Source organism: Lissotriton vulgaris, chromosome 9 (genome assembly GCF_964263255.1).
Source record: "Lissotriton vulgaris chromosome 9, aLisVul1.2, whole genome shotgun sequence".
Taxonomy (NCBI): Eukaryota; Metazoa; Chordata; class Amphibia; order Caudata; family Salamandridae; genus Lissotriton; species Lissotriton vulgaris.
The window spans coordinates 350,797,253-350,817,815 of NC_141697.1; positions in this window are offsets into that span (position 1 = coordinate 350,797,253).

The following is a 20,563-nucleotide window of genomic DNA, read 5'->3' on the forward strand; positions in this document are numbered from 1 at the left end:
TCTATCATACGCCAGCGAAGTAATATGCTTGGGGGTTAGGAAGGAAGATAGATGTCCCAGATGTAATGATGGCCAAGCAGATTTATTGCATATGTTTTACCATTGTGTTATGCTTGCTCCCATTCAGGATGAGATTGTTAAATTTTGGGAGGGGCTGCTAGGTCACAAAATCGATCTATCCCCTACCCTGATGTTATTAGGCACGGACGATAAGTTGAAGCTGGGGAAAGATGCAGAAGCCTTGGTTTTATCTCAGTTGCGGTACTTTGGATCCTTATTTCATCTGGATGGAAAGATACTACTGCTCCATCATTTCAAATGTGTCTTGTAAGATTATTGGGCATGCAAAATATAGAGTCTTGCCTATATGAACAGAAGGGTAAAAAAACTCGGGAAATGGGAAGATGCTTATGGGCACCTCTTAAAAAGTGGAGGGATGCAAGACTACAATAGTATGGTATAACATTGTATGCCAAAAGTTTACATTAAGTGTCAGAACCTTGTTTAACATCATTGTAAGTTCCTTTCTGTCAAGTGATGCTTTTATGGACTTAATGATTTTACCACCTGATTTGCGCTTTTTAATCCTGTAATTGCTCTGAACCCGAATTTGTACATCATAGTTGAGTGGTCTTTGTTTTCCTTTTTTTAGGAACAATGAAATGTATCTGTCTCTTTTTTACTGCGCCAGAAATTCTCAATAAATATATTTTTTTTTAAAAAGAGAGTGACAACACTGCAGACCCAGGCCTCACTGCTCACCTGCTGCCACCGGTGTGCCTCCAACCATGTGCCGGTATACACTGCAGTCCCCCAGGTCCCTTATCTGAAACAGTTTCCATAGAAATGAATGGCAGAGTCCACACAGTTGCACACGCCATCATCGCTTGCCCGCCCCTGCGCACACAGGCTGCTGCACCCCAGCCCCTCCTGCCGCACAGCAGCGATTGCTCACCCCTGCTCAACCAGGCATCACTGCTCACCTCCCGCCACCAGCATGTCTCCAAGAGGGCCCACCACGTGCTGGTGGAAGCTCCAAGAGTGGGCCGCTACCATGGCACCCTCCACATCATGTCGCCCGCACCACAGGCCAACAGGTCACACACTTGATTCTGGGTCTTCATTTTGCTATGGCAGAGATGCTATCAGTACACATGGCATCATCGTAGGCTGCACATCCGCTAATCTTTTGAGGTGCCACTAACTCTGAACCGCGGGGAAACGCCACGTGTCGGTAGGCCCGCACTGCCCACAGGCTCAGGCCTACACTGCAGTCCAGCAGGGCTCACACTAATCCTACCAGTCCAGATCGCCAGCATGGCACATCATTGCAGGCTACCTCAGTGCACTGAAAGACACCGTCCAGTGGCGGTGTGCCTGTGCCTGCCACAGTGTATCCGGTGCCACCAAGTCTGTGCACCACAAGCCAGGGACCCTTTATGATTGATTGTTGTGGTGTGGATGTCATCATGTCACCCCCGGCACTGGGCAATGTGAGGTGGCAGGGCCCTAGGCCCTGATGCATAAATGACAACCACACGTAGACACCCAGTTACTAAGTGGAAATGGCGTCCAGCACGTGTGCCATGCCCTTTCTATAGGCAGGGTCACAATTCCTGTGAAGGCTGTGCTGGATGGGTGTGGTGTGGGTGTAAACCAGCCATGAGGGAGTGGCTGTGACATACTGACTAAGTATGGGCGGAAAATCCGTTCCGCTCGCGGATTTTGCGGATTTTCGGCAAATTCGCAATTTGCGAGATTCGGGAATTTCCCGCAAAATCCACGAGCGGAACGGATTGGGTCAAAAGTTGAAGCTGACTTTTGTAACTATTTTAGAATGGCGCCGGCAAGCTGCCAGCAAGCTGCCAGAGCCATTCTAAAATAGTTACAAAAGTCAGCTTCAACAGGAAGCACAAATAGATAAAATAAAGCAGGTGCTCGAGTTGAAGCTCAAATTCAGTTACACAATCATTAATCACCCCAAACTTGGGGTGATTAATGATTGTGTAACTTAATTTGACCATTGACGTAATGGGGAATCACAGAGCCTATATTCATCCATACTTCCACACTTGCAAGATCATAGACATGACACCGGTGTGAAAATGAATGTTTAATGCACATTCAGTGGAGTGTTCTAGCTGGAGCAGTACAGGGCCATGCAAACCCCACTTTACATTGTTGGGCCGTGAAGGGCCAGCCAGAGTCCTTCAGGGAATGAAAAGTACATCAGATGAGAAGGAGTTCAGTCCGCAGTCTGATAGCTGTGCCATTGGTGACCAAACAGAATATGGCAGTCCATGTCAAGGTCCAAGGTGAGTGTTGCAGAGTGCATCTGGGGACAGTGGAAGGTGATGAGGCAGAGGGCAGAACCAAGCAGAAACAGGCTGGAGGTGGAATGTCTGCCACACTGTGTGGCACTGACACATCAGGGGCCGGAGATGTGGATGGAGTGATAGATGCAGCATGCATCAGCGCCAGGCCTTGTGGCAGCCATGCCATGATGAGGGTCTTTAGGGCATTGAGGACCCAGCTACCTCTCGCTGGTGTGCAGCAGTGGCAGCCGCTCTTTCCGCCCATGTCCGCTACATGTTCTCCATTATCCTCCGCATGTGTCCCAACTACTGGGTGAGCTTGCTGGAGCCACTCTGACTTGACAGTTGTTCTTGTCTCAGAGTCATGACTCTAGCGATGTCAGCCATGGTTTGTTGGAGAGCATGGAGCCGACTGTGGTTGTCCATTAGGGACTGTGAGTGGTCCCTGATGTAACCTAGACAACCACATATGGCGTCTAGTTTGTCTGCCATGCGGTCGAACCCACCTGCACCTGTTCAGCCAGCTTCTCCTGGCACCCCAACACACGGAGCTGGAAGGGCCTGTGTTTGTCGTGGGGTCCTGGGAGCTGTGGTGGTGGGTGCTGCCTGCTGTGTTCTATGCAGGGGGCGGGTTCTCCTCTTAGCAGCAGGGCTGCCCTGCTCCTGGAAGTGGGCTGCAGAGGCTCTCCATGAGCTGTTGGAGGGCATCGGAGTCGAAGGTGTGGTGGTCCTTTTCGACATCAGAGAATAGAAGTTTGGCCTGCTCTGCAGGAAGGGTTGGATTTCCCCCTGCAATGTGAAGGGGAAATGCAGTTTAACATTGTTTTCTCATGTATGATGATGCATTGTACATGTTTAAATTCAGACTGCATGACAGTATACATTGTGACTGTTTGGGGGAGCTGCTTATTTGGTGTGGGACAGTGGACATTTCGACTACATCATGTATGTGTGTTTGTACTTATACATTGTCAACTCACATGTCCCTGCAGTGCCAAATGTGGTTGGCCAGTTTCTACAGACAAGCGGCACCAGTTGTGTCCTTTGTTCTGTTGTGGACGTGTTGCGGTTTATACCACATCTTTATCAATGTTGATGTGCTCTGCATGTGATGTGTGTGTGCTGCATTTTGGGGGAGGCGCCCCTGCAGCTTTGATTTAGCTGCCATTTATCCCTTATATGCAGTGTGCCTCTTACTTCTGTGCTTATACAGTGCTGAGATGTTGCATACTTCGGTGCATTGGTCTCTTGGTGGGAGTTGGGGCTCTGGGGCATGGTTTGTTTGCAGCTGTGCTATGCGTAATTGTGCATGTGTGCCATTGTGACCATCTCCCCCAGTCCCCCAGTCCCTGGTTTTTACTCACCCTGTTGCTGTTGTGTCCGGTCATGTTGAGCAGTGTCTGGGCCCCCAGCTCCTGCCACAATCTCCCCGCTGATGACTGTGGACACCATTTCCTCCATCTCGTCCAGCTCCTCCTGTGGTGCTGGACTCCCACCGCCAGTCTGCATTGCTGCCTTCCGGTTGTTTGTGAGTTTCTGCTTTGTTTTGCGCTTCACACCATTCCAGTGCTTCTTGACCTCTTCCATTGTCCTCTTCTTCAGCACTCCGACTGCATTCACCTTGTCCACAATGGTCTGCATATTCCATTTTTTGTTACCAATGACACAGTTGAGGTGACAAACAGTAGTTGATGGTGTTCTATCACCTCCGTTATCAGGATCCTGTTTTCCTGCGGACTGAACCGCTTCTTCCTACTCTTCTTGCCCTTGCCATTCACTGACCCCAAGGTCCCAGGCTGGTCCTCCTAGGGGCTTGTGGGGTTCTGGTTGTCCTCTGCACTTTCTCCGGCTATCTCCATTGTGCTTCGCTTTTGTTTGTCTTTTGTTTGTTGGTTTTTTTCCACTTTTGACACGTGGGAATTGCAGGACTGTGGCTGTTTTTCGCAGTTTTTTTAATCACGATTGGCACCATTGCTAATATTTTCATGTTTGTGTTTCGTGTTTTTGCGGCATTGTTTTGATTTTAACACGTTCCTTTGGCGCGTCATCGTGAAACTATCACATGGTACCACCGTGTTGGGAATACCATGTTAACACAGCGTCATTTTCCCTCGATAGACTGCGATGTGAAGAGTTGCGTTAAGCTGTTTCAGGTGGTTATTACACGTTCTTGAGACTATCCCTCAATGTTTTGCAAGCTGGTAGTGTTAAATAAAGACTTCACCCTTTTATCTATTTGTGTACTTGATGTGAAATTACAATCTTCACCCTCATGCTTTCATGAGTAACTCAGTCCAAATAAGTTATCAGTACTTATTTCTTCTTCTAAAACAATCTTCTAACTCGGGATAACACTCCGTATGACATACCTTCTTTAAAACATAACTATCTATATTAATAAAGCTGAGTCTACACTTAAACCTTGAGATTTATGTTAGAAAAACTGAAAACTGCTGCCGCCGAATAAAAGTATTTTATTAGCAAAAGAACCTGCAATACATCTACCAATCAGCTTTATGCCATCTTTCTGATAAAATTAAATCAAGCTCATTCCTATTTGGAAAGTTAATGATATCAATCACTTTACCCATAGTTCCATTCATTAATCCTTCCTCAACATTTAAATCATGCCGCAAAATGACTCTACAATTTTTGCAAACATGTAAACAATTCTTTTTATGCCGCAGTTCTGGAAACAGATTTCTCCAATTAATCCAAATGTGCTTGTAGGTTTTCATATTGCAGCACTCTCACCCCCTGGTGTTCCATTTTGTCAATTGCTATCATTTCCAAAAATTCTTCTTTCTTCAGTTTTAATAATTATTTGTTAAAAAAGGGGCACTCTTGAAGTGTAGGCATTAGGCAGAGAATGGATTTCCCTTCTTCAATGAAATCATACATTAGCTGTGCTGTGGTCTTGTTTGAAGAAAATAGTTTCTTTAGACATTGACTTTCTAAGCAAAGTTTTCCCTCTTTTGTGAGAAGTCCTTCTCTAATATCCTTCAGAATAATTTCATATTCCACATCAGATGCTTGAATAATATAGCTACGTAGTTCCTTGTATTGGAAGTCTCGCCAAATATTTACATTTCCAATACTTCTGAGGGAATTCTGAGTTTCATCATGGAGAAGAGTCTTGACACAGGCTGTCCTTTGATGGGGGTAAGCAGTAGTAGGTCCCCAAATATAATTGCATTCTTTAGTCCAAACAGCACATCATATTTAGTTTTTTGAATATGTTGCATTCTCAAGTGAACAAAGGCAAGCATTCAGTTTAAGATCATGTTCACCTCCTCAATGAGGGAAAGTTTCAGTTTCTTCAGTACTCTTGAGACATCACGACAACCATAACTAGATCACTTTTGATACTCCAGTTTATTATCATGTTCCACAGGTAGCATAAGTAGTTGATGTAAAGTAATTCCTTTACTGTTGTGTGCAGCTAATCCACTTGGTGCTGTTACTACACATGGCAAATTTGACACAGTAGTACTCTGTAGGTAGTTGATGAGAACTTCAATTTAAAATATTTTCCTAGTGCAAGCTTGACCACTGATGTATAATAGTATTGGCTTAAATGATCAGCATTTACATTCATTCTTCTCATGGAGGAATCCATGCTCTATGTTCTCTTTTACCTCCATAGATATTTCTTTCTTCTGGTCGTTTGGTCATCCAACTAACTGCTCAAAATCAACACTTTCTTGTATTGCTTGTTACATTGTAGTCTCCACCTCATTCATGGCTATAGGAGCTTCATTTCAATCTCATCATTCAACATTTTCATGTAGTTAGGGAAGACTTAACACTGAATGTTATTTTTCATGGGGTTGAAATGATCTTCAAAGAAGGCAAAGTGTCCAACTAACTCCAATTCAGAATACCAAGGTTTGAAGAGTTGCAAAAGTACCATATAGAAAAAATATTTTTTATAAGGAGTTTGGCAAATACGTTTTCTGTATTTTATTAAACTTCCTTATGTTTTTTGTACCAAACAACCATGATAATCAACTACTACACATTTTCTGTTACATTGGTTTTATATCTATGGTGTTGAAGTATCTCAGAAGAACCACGCTTTCAAGGTGTGGACTCCTTCTTGGATAGTAAGCATCCTGCATATTTGTTTTCACAACATCTGTACTTTCTGGGTCAAACTCTGCTAGGTACTAACCTTCCGGGAAGACCTTCAAGACTATGATGTGTGTGCTTGCAAGGCGTAGACTTACCCAAACAATTCCCCTTGACTTGGAGTACGAACTGGATGAGCTCAACTGGTTACAGCATTCATTGGTGCCTATGTCCATATGGGAAAGCATTGTCGAGCTGAAGCTGTACAATTTCTTGGTAAGAGACTTTTCTGCAGAAATCTCCTCCAACATCTTTTTCAGCTCTGTCTTATCTGATTTTTCAAATGTAACAAGTGACAGAAAGAGTAACTGTGATGGCATTGTCTACAACAAATTGTATATTTTTACTTGCATACCACATTTCAAATTCACAGGATTATAGTCATTAATATACATGGAGGTCTCTGTTCTTCTGAGGTTATATGGGCCCGATTCACAGAATGAACTTAAGACTCAATCCTAAGCTTACTACTATTTTGGTATTCAAAGAATGCACTTACTACTTTTGGCATTCACAGAATGAATTTACTATTTTTTGTATTCACAGAAGTTGGGATTTTGTCTTAAGTCTGTCTTAAGTTTGTCTTAAGTTTGTCTTAAGACAAACTTAAGACAAAATCCTAACTTCTGTGAATACCAAAAGTAGTAAGTTCATTCTGTGAATGCCAAAAGTAGTAAGTGCATTCTGTGAATACCAAAATAGTAGTACGTTTAGGATTGAGTCTTATGTGCATTCTGTGAACCGGGCCCTAAGTAATTTTTGGTGATTTTTGTGTCAGTGTATGTCTGACTGCAGATAAGCTGTTCACTCTTCCTTTGGAAATGTCTGGTCTTGGAAATCCAAAATGACACCTTGTGTAACATTTTTATTTACCCCTGTAATTTTGACAGTACTTGCCAAGCTTATGTGTTTAAAAGTGCGGAACTTGTTGTTGCAGGCCTTTTTCATCATTTTATTTCAGGATGGGGTATGTCCAAATTTGAGTGCATCTTTTATCTATAACAGCATGTAAATATATGAGGAGCCCCTCTTGCTGGGTACTTTTTACGCCAAAAGAAATGAGTAACTTCACCAAGTGGAGGATTTCTTTAGTTGCAGATGAAAGATAGCATGGATTAACACCTCTGTTTAAAATATCTACAAACATTAGCAGGATGCAAAGAGCAAAGTTCTTGTGCTGTCTTTACATTGATGTTAATAATGTTTTGAGTTTGCTTCTCCTAAAAAGTCAAGCAAATCACTACACACATACTCTGCACAAGTGAGTGTCAGAAAACAAGTAGGTGCACCTAACTTTCATAACACACATTTAGTTTCTCTTTCATTGGTACCACGTTGATATGCCATAAAATTAATTTGATTGTATCCAACTTCTCATTCATCTTTACCTTGAACTTTGACAACAAATTCCCTTGCAGAAAGATTTTGTTCATTAACTCTTTCAAAATGTGTTTTACAGCATATGATAGGTGTGGAAAACAGCAAGCCTCTAAACGTTTTCTACTCACACTCAATAGAGCTCCTTTTGCTTGTTTCATTTTAAAGAGAGCAATAGCATCACCAATAACCTCTTTGGAATGGAGTGGGTGGATATTATAGTGTTAATATATTTTTTCTGTTTGAATCTATCCACCCTTTCAATCTGTCCACTTGATGCTTTTTGGTAGGCACACCATTTACTAGGATGATCAGTGGTTCATCAATATCTCTCTCTACACCCACCCCTGTAGGCCAAAGCCTCTTTTCTATTTATTAAAGGCTGTTGTCTGTATTTGTCCAGGTTACTGGGACTCAGCATATGGATGCTGTTGTGGAGTGAGCAATTTTTAGTGTCCTCTGCTTGCAACCCCAGTGTCTTGATCTTTGCCTCCAGGGCAGTGCTCAGCTCTGTCGCTGATGAAAGCGCTGTTGGTAGTTCCTCTATGTCTCTCTCATCCATGGTGACCCTCTCTGCTAAGCATCGATGGGCTGTCCTCTGGAGCCCATGTCCCTCACTAGGTGATCAAATTCAGCCTCTAGAGCATCACAAGAGGCCGTAATGGCTTACATAATGTCCTGCATGGTGGGGACCTATGGGATACCGTAACAGTACTTTCATCCCCCTCATTTCGCCTACTGTTTAAAGTGCCATCCAGCTCTGGGGTATCAGAATCCAGGTCATTCTTTTGGACGATTTCTCCATTGTCAGTGAGGTATTGTGCACTTTAGGCAGTCCACTCCAAGTGCCACAGGGGAGCAGACAAGCTATGTGAGGCGTCCCTCCTCTACTAGGTTGGGCGAGTAGGCCAAAGGAGTTCTTGGACCAAGTATGGTAGGCAAGAAAACGACCTGCATGGGAATCATGAGGGCCAGCTTACACTAGGTATCCCCAGAGGTCCCATCAGTCCTCTACCCTGTCATCACTTGAGATGGGCCATATAGCTGTGGGGGGATCCACCACTTATGGTTGGCCACTGCTGCACTCCCCCCTCCTTTGAAATCTCCCTGGTGTGACGGCTCCCAGACAAGTGGTGTCTGTCTTCTGCGGGGGACTCTCCCCTGGTTGCATGGTTTCAGGGAAGCCAGTAGGGTCAGCGGTATAGAATAGCCCAATGCCTGTCCAGGTCAGCACCCACAGCGCCGCGATTCTTAGCTATGCAGGGGGTGCTCCCATTTTACTCTTCCCCTGTGGCACTCTAGACAGTAAACCATTAAAGCACTTGTGAGGCCTGAATTCTAAAAATCATCTCCCTCAGGGCCCCAACTCCCTCCAATCTATGTGGCAGACCAACTAGCAACCTGAATCAGGGAAGGGTCTCATGGCCTCCTCAATCAGCTTACTGTTGCACCCTAGGGCCACCCTAGCTCCTTCAGTGCTTGGGGAATTGCCCACCTCCTAGTATAGGGAAATCTCAGGATCATGCCTCCTTGGGCCCTGGCCTCCTCCTTCAAGCTCTCTGGATGGTCAGCTGGGGGAGCAGGCAGGAGGGATAGGGTTGGGTGCCGGGAGGAGAATCTCTTCACGAGGGGGAGGGATGTCAATGAGGTGGTTGGCTGCTACACCCTCCTCAGCTTTGTGGCTCCCTCCCCCACCTACCTTCAGGCCTTTCGAGTGTCATTCACTGCAACTGTTTTCCTCCACCCAGCTCCCTAGTAGTGCCTCCTGGTGTCAGGTGAGGTGTCCCTTCTCCTTGTGGGGAGCACCGCCATCGCCATATCTGCTGCAGACTCTGGTTTCACCCCACTAATGCCTCCATACATGGGGTTCTGTGCAGTACTCCTTTGTGAAGGTCCTGGGTCTCCTGCTTCCCAGAAGGCAGGCCACAGCTGACGGTGTTGCCACAGGGGGCACCGCCAATCACAGTCCAATTGTCCGCAGCTGCAGACCATGAAGAATCAGTGCCTCATCCTTCCCAGTGTGTATTGCAATACTACTGCATAACTCCTTCAGGAATTTAGATCAGGTAGTGTTGGGTGCCATTTTTGCAAGGGTGTCCAATGCATGTTTTAAGTCCTGGCTTTTGTATCTTTTGCTTTCTCGCCATAAGTGCGCTGGGTATGTCCGAACTTGGGTCCCGGGCTTACTGTGCCACTGGATTAAAGCTATCCTGTCTGATGAAGGGGGAAATCCCGAAACCGGTCCTAGGATGAGTGTTTCCGGTCCAGAGAGGACCCAGCTTGGAAGTTTAGGCTGGACTGTTCCATGAGGCACAGGGTCAAGACTGATTTGCATATGGCCAGGTATAAACTGGGGTGGCATGGTGAGGAAAAGAATGATGGATTTAACCCAGATCTCTTGACTGGGGGTAAATGTTTGGATTTCTTCTGCCTTCCATCCATCAACTGTGTTTCTTTTGAATATTAGTGCTGGGCATTTGTCCCACTCTGTAAAATCAGCAGGAACTGCACCACGAGCAACGCAAGAGGGTGCAGATTCTATCTGCCACTTGAGTAGCTATTCTAATCGAGTGGAAGCTTCCTCAACACAAGCAGCAGGTTTCTCAAAGTAAGTGGTAGTGACCTGCCGCAACTGTCCGCGTTGAAAAAACTCACTGGGAGGTGGTTTAGCATTGAAGTTTCCTTGCTCACGCACTCAAACTTAATATTGGTGAGCCATAAGACGGGAGAACTCCACTTTGCGCCACTCTGTAGAGTTTTTCAGAACTCCCCACTTGACGCTGAGCGCAGAGTGGGAAAAACTCCACAAACTCAGTGAGCAGAGTGGAGTTTACCACCCAGGCCTACTATTTATTTGTAGAGGAATGCTTTGACTAGCAACACCTCAAATTATATGTTAGTATTGTTTTGATAAGTTGAGGACAACAAAATGTCAGCCAGAGCATTACATAACAAGTTCCAATTGGTGTTAATTCCAGAAGAACTCCAACAATGAAATATTTTTGCAAAATTCTCATACAGTGCATGAAACCTTTTCAAACAATAGTTCATGTGGAACTGAAGACTGGTAAAATACCACTGATGGAGCTACAAAAAGGCCTTAAAGGAAGAGTTATTTTAGATTTAAAATAAAATATGGAAACTGGGGAGGGGTAACTGGCCTCAAGAAAGTTGTGATAAGTGCAGACCTCCATGTTGACTGCTTTCTTGGGAATGCTTTAGAGACTTCGGCCTGGTCTGAAAATGAGTTTAGGACTGATTCAGAAATGTTAGGGATCTCAACACATGTGTCAAAAAGTCTAACACTGAACAGGCCCTGGATTCTGGAATAATGGACCAGGTGCCTTCCAAGAAAAGGAGCAGTAGGGTTAAGGCAGTGCCTTCCCCCCTGACTCAGAGTGATGATCAGTCTCTTGAGGGAGATGATTGTGCTCCTGAAAAAGGAACTGTCCCAGAGGAGCTTGAGCCGGATCAGGTGGAGTTCCTGGGGACTGGGGGCCCATCCAGGGCAGATTTGAGTCAGGAGCAGCTGAGCTGCCCTTCTCTTGAACCTCTTAGACAGCAAGCTGCTTCTGAGGCTGCTGAGAATGCTAGTGGCACCCATAAGATTTATTGGGAAGTTTGACTCCTGTAATCAGAGAGTAGAGACCCCACGCCTAGTGCAGCCAGGATGTTGGTAATACCTTTGAAGTTCAGGGGCTTCCTATTGACACTAGCCCATGATATTCCTTTAGCAGAACACCTGGGCCAGAACAAGACTTGGGACAGAATTGTCCCTCACTTTCACTGGCCCCACCGGTCTGAAGACATAAAGGAGTTTTGCCGCTCCTGTGTCACCTGTCAAGCCTGTGGCAAAGCAGGTGGCACCACAAAGGCCCCCCTGATACTACTACCTGTGGTGGGGGTTCCCTTTGAGAAAGTGGGGATTGACATTGTTGAACCAATGGATCCTCAGACAGCATCTGGGCATAGGTTTATCCTAGTTGTGGTGGACCATGTCACTAGGTACCCATTGGCTATACCCCTTAGTACCACTACAGTACCTGTTGTGGCAAGAGCCCTCTTGGGCGTGTTCTCAAGAGTAGGTTTCCCTAAGGAGGTAGTATCCGACAGAGGTGCAAACTTTATGTCTAGTTACTTGACTGCAATGTGGAAGGAGTGTGGAGTGAATTACAAATTCATCACACCCTATCACCCTCAATGCAATGGGTTAGTTGAAAGATTTAACAAAACCTCAAAGGATATGATCAAGGGTCTCCCAGAAAAGCTTAGGCAGGGATGGGACATCCTACTACCCTGCCTTTTATTTGCATACAGGGAGGTTCCTCAGAAGGGGGTTTATCTACAGCCCTTTTGAACTTCTGTTTGGGCATCCTGTAAGACGCCCTTTGTGTCTGGTGAAGGAGGGATGGGAGTTACCTCTCAAACCCCCTAAACAGGACATAATGGACTATGTACTTGGTCTCCGCTCCAGGATGACTGAGTATAAGAAAAAGGCACCTAAAAACCTTGAGGCTAGCCAGGAATTACAGAAAGGCTGGCATGACCAAAAGGCTGTACTGACTGTTTACCAGCCAGGGCAGAAAGTGTGGGTGTTGGAGCCTGTGGCCCCAGCAGCTCTCCAAGACAAATGGAGTGGACCCCACACTATTGTTGAACAGAAGGGAGATGTTACCTATTTGGTAGATATTGGAACTCCCAGGAGCCCCCATAGGGTGATTCATGTCAACAGACTGAAACCATATGTTAACAGGGCAGACATGGGCTTGCTCATGGCTACTGATGAGGGACAGGAGCAAGAGAGTGACCCACTCCCTGACCTGCTCTCACAGAATGGGTTAGTAGATGGTGTAGCCTTGGCAGGCAGCCTCACTGACAAGCAGAAAACTGATTGCAGAAATGTTCTCAATCAGTTCAGACATACGATTTCTCTGACTCCAAGTCAGACCACCTGGTGCAATCATGAAGTGGACACTGGACAGTCTGCCTGTTAAAAATAAGATTTACAGACAACCTGATCATGTCAGGGACGGTATCAGGTGTGAAGTCCAGACAATGTTGGGTTTGGGAGTTATGAACCCTCAGATAGCCCTTGGGCTAGTCCAGTAGTCTTGGTACCCACGCCTCACACCCAGGGTGGTAAGAGAGAGATGAGGTTTTGTGTTGACTACACAAGTCTCAATGCAGTCACTAGGACTGATGCCCATCCAATCCCAAGAGCAGATGAGATTATAGATATGTTGGCCTCAGCCAAATTTCTGAGCACATTTGATCTTACAGCTGGCTACTGGCAGATCAGATTAGCTGATGATGCAAAGCCAAAGACAGCATTCTCAACCCCTAGTGGGCACTATTAATTTGTGGTAATGCCCTTTGGTCTGAAGAATGCTTCTGCCATTTTTCAAAGGTTGGTGAATAAAGTCCTAACAGGCCTGGAAGACTAAAGTGCAGCATATCTAGATGATATTGCTCTCTTTAGCTCCACCTGGGAGGGTCACCTGATCCACCTGAGAAATGTTTTGGAGGCCCTGCAAAAGGCAGGCCTATCTATCAAGGCTACTAAGTGCCAGATATGGCAGAGTCAGGTTGTGTACCTGGGCCACCTTGTAGCTGGAGGCCAGGTTCAACCTTTACAGAGCAAAATCCAGACCATCATGGAATGGGTTGCTCAAACTACCCAGCCTCAGGTCAGAGCTTTCTTGGGTTCTGACTGGGTACCACAGGAGATTTGTCAAGGGGCATGGTTCCATTGTGACACCTTTGAATGACTTCACAGTAAGCACAGTAAGCTGTCAAAATGCATTTGATGACCTAAAGCAGGCCATGTGCACTTCACCAATTCTGCAAAGTCCTAACTACTCCAAAGAATTCATTGTCCAAACAGATGCCTCTGAGTTGGGGGTAGGGGCTGTGCTGTCACAATTGAATGATGAAGGTCAGGGCCAGCCCGTAGCTTTTATTAGCAGAAGGCTGACCCCTAGAGAGAAACGTTGGTCAGCTATTGAGAGGGTGGCCTTTGCTGTTGTTTGGGCTCTGAAGAAGCTGAGGCCATACTTGTTTGGCACTCACTTCACTGTTCAGACTGACCATAAGCCCCTCTTATGGCTAAAACATATGAAGGGTGAATACCTTAAACTTTTGAGGTGGTCCACTTCCCTACAGGGGATGGACTATAAAGTGGAAAATAGACCTGAGAGTATCCATGCCAATGCAGATGGATTCTCCAGATATTTCCACTTAGAACATGAAGACTCAACTGGTCAAGGTTAGTTTAATGTCCCTGTGTTGGGGGGGTTGTGTCTGTTTTTTTTTACTTTAGTCTGGCTGGGGCCCTGTTAACCAGGAACCCAGCCTAGCTGCTTCCTCTCTGAATTGATTGCATGTACTTTAGGTACATTCCCGATTGGGTACTGGGTTACCCTTGTGAGTCCCTAGTATATGGTACCTTAGGTACTAAGGGCACATGTACCCTAGAGGCCTACCAGAGGCTGAAGCATGTATTATGCCACCCCTGGGAAGCCTTCCAAAATGAGCCTTCCAAAATGATACCACAGGTCTGCTACTGCAGCCTGGGTAAGGTGGTGCATGCACCCCTTACTAAGATATAGGTTACCTATATCTGCCTTTAATCACTGACACATGTAAACCTATAAGTCACTCCTATGGCAGGCCTTCTCAATCATGAAGGCAGAGTGTTGGTTTTGTGTGGGACGGTGCCCATGCATGAGCAGGACCCCTCTGCAGCTTTTGGAATCTATTCTCTGAGGCTTTTCTGTGATGCAGCCAGACCATATTCTCTTAAGTGCATTATAACCTTGAGGTAAAATGCTAACTTTGGAATTTCTGCATGGAAACATGTTGTGTTTGGTGTCAAACACTTTGGAATCCTAGCTCCCCACCAGTCCTAGCGGCGGGGCTAGAATTCCACCCTTCTAGAGGGGGAAGACATGTACACACTAACTAAACGGTAATAGTTTAAAAGAGCCCAGGATCCCAAAATGTATGCTGCAGCCACAGACACGAGTCTGACCTCCGGCTGCTGGATGAAACTCCGGCAGGGGAGCCTGGACAATAGGTTTCCTGTCACAGGGAGGTGTAACCACCTCCCAGACAGGCTTTAGTGATTGGGGCTGGGTGGGTGCATTCATAGAATGCTTTTCAAACAGTGCTGTGGGTACACTTGGTGTCCCTGTGCATACCCCAGTTCAAACCGGTTGCAGGGGCACTCAGCTCCTGCTCTGGCGCGAAACTGGACAAAGGGAATGGGTGTAACCACCCCTCTTCCCAAACCCTCCTGTAGGTGGGTCCCCAGAGTATGTCCAACCCCCTAGCTTAGTATAAGTATGGGAACCCAGTCCTTAGGACTTCGGATTTCACCTGGTTGAAACTCTGCAACATATATCCTGGAACTTCGACATAAGACAGAAGACTGAAGAATCTCTCTTGGGGTCAAGGAGTGACTCCCCTGTTCAAACAGGCACCAAAGAAGCATCTTTCTGGTCTGCATTCCCAAGGCTCCTGCCGGATCCCGACGGATTTGCGACTCAGAACATGGACTTCCAGACTTCTCTGAGGCTGACACGAGATCCCGGCAAAGCTGAGACCCGCAGCCCTCACAAGTGATGTGGAACCGGAACTCCCGGACACTGTGCACATTTGCAAGTGCACCCACTTCCCGAGCATTCCCGAAGTTGTGTATTGGGCTACTTGTACTCCAAGCCCGAGAACCATTTGCACTGACGATTGTGGGCCTACACTCCACGAGTGTTCCAGCGTCCACTTCTAGCATTTCTGCTTGAGGCTCCTTCGCGATCACTGGTCAATCAATCAATCATGACACTTGTATAGTGCGCTACTCACCCGGGAGGGTCTCAAGGCACTTGGGGTAGGGGTTCGCTACTGCTCGAACAGCCAGGTCTTCAGTTGCTTCCTGAAGGAGAGGTGGTCCTGGGTCAGCCGGAGGTGGATGGGGAGGGTGTTCCATGTCTTGGCCGCCAGGTAGGAGAAGGATCTGCCTCCGGCGGTGGCTCTTCGGATGCGTGGTACGGCGGCGAGGGCGAGGCTAGCAGGTGGGCGTGTGGAAGGTCAGGCGGTCGTTGAGGTACTTCGGGCCCAGGTCGTGGAGAGACTTGTGTGCGTGGGTGAGGAGCGTGAACGTGATCCTCTTGTTGACGGGGAGCCAGTGCAGGTCCCTCAGGTGGCCGGAGATGTGGTTGCGTCAGGGGATGTCCAGGATGAGTCGGGCGGAGGCGTTCTGGATGCGTTGCAGTCTTTTCTGTAGCTTGGCTGTGGTTCCGGCGTAGAGGGTGTTTCCGTAGTCCAGTCAGCTGGTGACGAGGGCCTGGGTGACCGTCTTCCTGGTTTCGGTCAGGATCCATCGGAAGATCTTGCGGAGCATGCGGAGGGTGTGAAAGCATGAAGAGGAGACAGCGTTGACTTGTCTGGTCATCGAGAGGGAGGAGTCCAGGATGAATCCCGGGTTGCGTGCGTGGTCTGTTGGCTTGGGGGCGGTGCCCAGGGCAGGGGGCCACCAGGAGTCGTCCCAGGCGGAGGGTGATGGTCCCAGGATGAGGACTTCCGTCTTGTCTGAGTTCAGTTTCAGGCAGCTGTTCTTCATCCACTCGGCGACCTCTTTCATCCCTTTGTGGAGGCTGGTTCTGGCGGTGTCGGGGTCTCTGGTGAGGGAGAGGATCAGCTGGGTGTCATCGGCGTATGAGATGATATTGAGGTTGTGTTGGCGTGCAATGGTGGCGAGCGGTCTCATGTAGACGTTGAAGAGGGTGGGGCTGAGTGATGATCCTTGCGGGACGCTGCAGATGACTTCAGTGGCCTCAGATCGAAACAGGGGGAGGCGGACTCTCTGTGTTCTTCCGGTGAGGAATGAGATGATCCACTTCAGTGCCTTCTCTTGGATGTCGGTGTTGCTGAGGCGTTGGACTAGGGTGCGGTGGCAGACAGTGTCGAACGCAGCGGAAAGGTCCAGGAGGATGAGTGCCGCTGTTTCCCTGTTGTCCAGCAGGGCTCGGATGTCGTCGGTGGCTGCGATGAGGGCGGTCTCGGTGCTGTGATTGTCTCTGAAACCGGACTTCGAGGGGTCCAGAGATCCATTCGTCTCGAAGAAGGCGGCAAGTTGTCTGTTGGCGATCTTCTCTATGACTTTGGCAGGAAAAGGGAGGAGCGAGATGGGGCGGACGTTTTTGAGGTCGGTGGGGTCCGCTGTTGGTTTCTTCAGTAGGGCGCTGAGCTCGGTGTGCTTCCAGCTCTCCGGGAAGGTGGCGGTGTCGAAAGAGGTGTTGATGACGTCTCGGAGTTGGGGTGCGATGGTGGAGTCGGCCTTGATGAAGATGTGGTGGGGGCAGGGGTCAGTCGGTGATCCGGAATGGATGGTGTTCATTGCGCAGGCTGTGTCTTCGGTGGTCACCGTGGTCCAGGTGCGGAGGGTGGCGGTGGGGTGCGTTGGTTCGACGGTTGGGTGCGTGGATTGGGCGCCGAAGCTGTGGATGTCGGCAATCTTGCGGTGGAAGAATGAGGCGAGGAAGTCGCAGAGATCTTGTGAAGGGGTGATGTCGATGTTGCCGGTGCTGGGGTTGGAGAACTCCTTGACGATGCTGAAGAGTTCCTTGCTGTCGTGGGCATTGTTGTCCAGTCGATCCTTTAGTGATTTCTTCTTGGTGGTGCGGATGAGCTGGTGGTGCTTGCGGGTCGCGTGTTTGAGGGCGATCATGTTTTCAGTGGTCCGGTCGTGGAGCCAGGCTTTCTCGAGGGTGCGGCAGGTCTTCTTGGAGTCCTTGAGTTCGTCGGTGAACCAGGGGGCCTTCTTGCTTTTGGGTTTGCTGGGAGGGTTCTTCACTGGGGCGAGGTCGTCGGTGCAGGCGGTCAGCCACTGCGTGAAGTTGCGGGCTGCTTCGTTGGGGTCCAGTGTGCTAGCCGGTGGGTTTTGGCTGAGGGAGGTGGTGAGCTGGTCGGCGGTGATCTTGCTCCAGCTTCTGTGGGGGATCTGTTGTGGGTGGTGGTGGATGGTGGTTTTTCTGAAGCTGAAGTGAACGCAGCTGTGGTCGGTCCAGTGAAGTCCGGTGGAGTGGCTGAAGGCGTTGTGCTTGCTGGGTGAGAAGACAGGATCAAGTGTGTGGCCGGCATAGTGAGTGGGGGTGTTGACCAGTTGCTTGAGTCCGAGGTTAGCGAGGTTGTCCAGCAGGGTGACGGTGTTGCGGTCCTTGGTGTTCTCCAGGTGGAAGTTGAGGTCCCCTAGGAGGATGTAGTCGGCGGAGGGGAGGGCGTGTGGGCTGATGAAGTCAGTGATGTCTTCGCTGAATTGTGTGCGTGGTCCCGGGGGTCTGTGGATGAGGGTGCCTCTGAGGGTCATCTTTGGGTCAGTGTGAATCTGGAAGTGGAGGTGTTCGGCGGCGGTGAAGGTGTCGTCGGCGTCAGTAGGGATGCGGATGGTGTTCTTGTGGACGATGGCGATGCCTCCTCCGGTCTGGTTGACGCGGTCCTTCCTGATGATCTTGTATCCATCTGGAACGGCGATGTCGGGGGCTGAGGAGGCGTTCATCCATGTTTCAGGGAGGAAGGCGATGTCTGGTGAGGTAGTGTCGAGGAGGTTCCCGAATTCCACTGCGTGTGTGTGGACGGAGCGGGTGTTGAGCAGAATGCACTTGAGGTCGTTGCTGGAGTTTGGCTTGGCGGGCGCGGTGCATGTTCGGAGGCAGGTGAACTTGCAGGTTGTGCAGGTGAATGGTCCGTGGAATCGTTTCGGGGCACGGCAGCAGGTGGGTTTCCGGCCAGTATTGAGTGAGTTGAGGGCCGCGGCGTCGTAGGTTTGTCGGGTCGTCTTGCGTTGGTGGGGGCCAGGGGTCCTGGCGCTGGGCGCGGTCCAGGCGCGGACAGGCTTAGCTTTGGCGCGCCTTCGGCGCACAATCGGCGCGCCCGCTGCGCGTGACCGCTGCGTGTCCGCGTGGTCGCCATTTATGGCAAAGTGGGAGGGAGGGAGGAACAGCTGGGAGGCGGGAGCGGGGAGGGCACAGAATGAAAAGGGGGCGTGGCCGCTAGCACGGCGGCGGGAAGCGGGGAGCGGGGCGGGCAGGCACAGGGGGGCAGAAAACAATACAACACAGCCCTGAGAATAATAAAATGCAAGAAAAACAAAAAAGATTAACAGGGTGCAAGAAAAACAAAAGGGAAACAAAAAAGATTAGACAGTACACGCAAATACGACAGAGGGGCGGGATCGGCGAGGCAGGCTCTACGAGGCTGCGGGCAGCAGCGAGGCGAGGTGCACACACAGCAGCTGGTGGCCGTGCGGCACAGGGGTGTCCTGAGAACAGGTCACACTCACCTGCGCCGCGCGGTCGCCATTTATGGCCAAGTGGGAGGGAGGGGGGAGCAGCTGGGAGGCGGGAGCGGGGAGGGCACAGAACGAAAAGGGGGCGTGGCCGCTAAAACAGCAGCGGGAAGCGGGGAGCGGGGCGGGCAGGCACATGGGGGCAGAAAACAATACAACACAGCCCTGAGAATAACAAAATGCAAGAAAAACAAAAGGGAAACAAAAAAGATTAACAGAGTGCAAGAAAAACAAAAGGCAAACAAAAAAGATTAGACAGTACACGCAAATACGGCGGAGGGACGGGATCGGCGAGGCAGTCGACTGGTGAGTCCCCACGAAGGTAACTTCTGTTTCTTTGCTTTCCTGGTTGCTTCAGATGTGCTCTGACTCCCCAGTGAGTGGTGAGTCCCTCAGACCTTGCTGGTCTGCACCGAAGCCAAACTTTGCTTTCTGCATGGGTTGTTGTTGCCAAGGCTTTTTGGGTCCAATCCGGATACCGACACCACAGCACTCAACATCCTTTGTGGGGCAGCTTGAATCCAGTTCCTGGTCATCGTTGACCCATCCTGGTCCTCATGGCTGAAAAGTCAAGATTCGCCTTCTTCATCTGAAAGGACCCGACATCGGTGGGCATCCGCTCATTGCGTTCCTGGTCACTGGCAAGTGACCCAGACTCTGTCCCCTCTGCTTTCAGGTTCTTCAGATCTTTGATCCACCCTTGGATCCACCCGGACACTTTTGACTTGGTTGCCAGCAGAACTTTGCTGCAGATCGCCATTGAAAACGACATCGAAACCGGACATCAAAAGATACCTATGCACCCGGCTTCCCTGGGTGAGATTACTCGAGCACTCCAGTGCTTCCGTGGGTATTGACTCTAGAACTGCCTAGTTCTAAAGGGGTTTGCTCCAAGTCCTCTTCCAAGTGTCGTTAGTTTTAAAAATTTCAACCGCTACTTTCCCCATAGAAGTTAATGGTGATTTGCTGCAGTGTTTAGACACTGCACGCATCCCCTGTGGGTCCCCTGTGTCACTACCTTTGGTTGGTTCCTAGTGGCCCCAGTGGTTCTAAGGGCTCTAGGCCTTGTATCAATGTCAGTCGTTGTTCTTATACCACTTTCCTAATATATGGTTTGGTACGCCCCTAAAACGTATATTGTGCTAATTTATTGTGTGCTAAATAAGTTTACTGTATGTATATTAGCCGATAGCCTCATAAAGAGACTAGAGAGATGCATTTTGAATAAATACATATATTTTATATATATACCTGGTGTCTTTCTCCTTTCATTTGATCATTCATGAGATTATAGACTGGTAAAACACGCTGCTTTACATTCCTTCAAGACTTAGCCTGAAGGCTGCCCTCCACGGCTACTACTAGGATAAAATGTAAAAATGTAAATGTATACTTGTAA